Below are 2827 nucleotides of genomic sequence, written 5' to 3' on the forward strand. Positions count from 1 at the left end.
AACAAATGAAGTTAGAAAGGGTTGTAAATTGCTGATGTGGCTTTGAATGGTGCATTTTCAACACAGAAAAACAAGGGGGTTCAAATAAGTTCAAAAAAATTGAAATCCGTTTGTAACAGACGAGTTTCCGTATGAAACCCTAATACTTCGAAGGAGATTGTCTGTTTTGTACACAAAGTGCATCCAGTTTTTGCCGTAAGCCTCTCTACTTTCTTGCACATGCAATGTGGGTGAAATGATGATACCATGCCAACTTGGAACCTTTTCAGAGTTCATTTCAAATGCATTTCAATTTCATGGTCTTATAGCTCAAAATAATCAGTAAATGCATGAAAAATAACAAATGAAGTCAGAAAGGGTTGTAAATTGATGATGTGGCTTTGAATGGTGCATTTTGAACACAGAAAAAGAAGGGAGTTCAAATAAGTTCAAAATAATTGAAATCCCTTTGTAACAGACGAGTTTCCGTATGAAACCATGATACTTCGAAGGAGATTGACTGTTTTGTACACGAAGTGCATCCAGTTTTTGCCGTAAGCCTCTCTACTTTCTTGCACATGCTATGTGGGTGAAATGATGATACCATGTCAACTTGGAACCTTTTCAGAGCTCATTTCAAATGCTTTTCAATTTCATGGTCTTATAGCTCAAAATAATCAGTAAATGCATGAAAAATAACAAATGAAGTCAGAAACAGTTGTAAATTGATGATGTGGCTTTGAATAGTGCATTTTGAATACAGAAAAACAAGGGGGTTCAAATAAGTTCAAAAAAATTTTAAATCCCTTTGTAACAGATGAGTTTCCGTATGAAACCCTGATACTTCAAAGGAGATTGTCTGTTTCATACACGAAGTGCATCCAGTTATAGCCGTAAGCCTCTCTAATTTCTTGCACATGCTATGTGGGTGAAATGATGATACCATGCCAACTTGGAACCTTTTTAGAGTTCATTTCAAATGCTTTTCAATTTCATGGTCTTATAGCTCAAAATAATTAGTAAATGCATGAAAAATAACAAATGAAGTTAGAAAGGGTTGTAAATTGCTGATGTGGCTTTGAATGGTGCATTTTGAACACAGAAAAACAAGGGGGTTCAAATAAGTTCAAAAAAATTGAAATCCGTTTGTAACAGACGAGTTTCCGTAATAAACCCTAATACTTCGAAGGAGATTGTCTGTTTTGTACACAAAGTGCATCCAGTTTTTGCCGTAAGCCTCTCTACTTTCTTGCACATGCAATGTGGGTGAAATGATGATACCATGCCAACTTGGAACCTTTTCAGAGTTCATTTCAAATGCATTTCAATTTCATGGTCTTATAGCTCAAAATAATCAGTAAATGCATGAAAAATAACAAATGAAGTCAGAAAGGGTTGTAAATTGATGATGTGGCTTTGAATGGTGCATTTTGAACACAGAAAGAGAAGGGAGTTCAAATAAGTTCAAAAAAATTGAAATCCCTTTGTAACAGACGAGTTTCCGTATGAAACCATGATACTTCGAAGGAGATTGACTGTTTTGTACACGAAGTGCATCCAGTTTTTGCCGTAAGCCTCTCTACTTTCTTGCACATGCTATGTGGGTGAAATGATGATACGATGCCAAGTTGGAACCTTTTCAGAGTTCATTTCAAATGCTTTTCAATTTCATGGTCAGAAACAAAATGAAGTTAGAAACAAAACAAAATAAAATAAATAAGTAATTTGAACCAAAATAATATAAACTTTAATAAAATAGATAAGTAGAAACAAAAAAAACTTTAATAACATAAATAAAATTTATGAAACTAAAATTATGAAAGCATTTTCTGTTCAAAACATTATAAGCAACTTCTAGTATTATTGAAAGTAAAATTATGTAAAATTCATGCAACTAAAATTATCAATGTATTTTCTGTTCAAAATCATTAGAAGCAAAAAGATTTCATAAAGAACTTTTTTTGTTAGAAACTTTAATAGCAAAAAGAATTATCATAAAATAAAATTAATAATTAATTATAAACAAATTAAAATAAAATAAATAAGTATTTTGTTGTAAGTAGAAACAAAATGAAATAAATAAAGCAAAAAAGAAAAGGAAAAAACTGGGGGAAAATAAAAAAAATTGCCACCAACTGGGCCACCACGGCCTGAATACGACTAGAAACCCATCCGTGGGCCAGGATTCAGGCCCACAGTAGGACCAGAAGGCCCATCAGGCAAGGCAGTAGCAAGTAGGCCCGTAAGCCTGCAGTGGAGAGGAGATCGAGAGGGGTGCGGCAGTGGGGCTTATAAACCACTGCACGTCCCTCTCGGCTAGCGAGGTGGGACTAAACTTTCGTGCCGCACCACGCCAGCATACGACCTTTGGTCCCGGTTGATGCCACCAACCGGGACTAAAGGGGGGGCATTGGTACCGGTTCGTGGAACCAACCGGTACAAATGCCCACCCTTTAGCCCCGATTGGTGCCACCAACCGGGACCAAAGGCCGCCGCTTCCCGCCATGTGGGCTGCTGAAAAGAGACCTTTGGTCCCGATTGGTGACACCAACCGGGACAAAAGGGGGGCATTAGTACCGGTTGGTGCCACCAACCGGGACTAAAGGCTTTGTTATATAAGCAACACTTAGCAGTTTCTGCAAAAATCACTCTTCTTCTTCGCCCCGACGCCCCCACGCTGCTCTTCATCGCCGTCGCCGTCGAGCCCTGCCCGACGCCGTCGACCGCGCCCTCGCCCGACGCCGTCGCCGGTCGCCGCCCTGCCATGATGCCGTCGCCCAACACCGTTGCCGCTCGCCGCCCTGCCCCGACGCCGTTGTCGTCGCGCCGCTCGCCGCCCTGCCCCGAC

The sequence above is a fragment of the Triticum aestivum genome, chromosome 1B (assembly GCF_018294505.1).
Source record: "Triticum aestivum cultivar Chinese Spring chromosome 1B, IWGSC CS RefSeq v2.1, whole genome shotgun sequence".
Classification (NCBI taxonomy): domain Eukaryota; kingdom Viridiplantae; phylum Streptophyta; class Magnoliopsida; order Poales; family Poaceae; genus Triticum; species Triticum aestivum.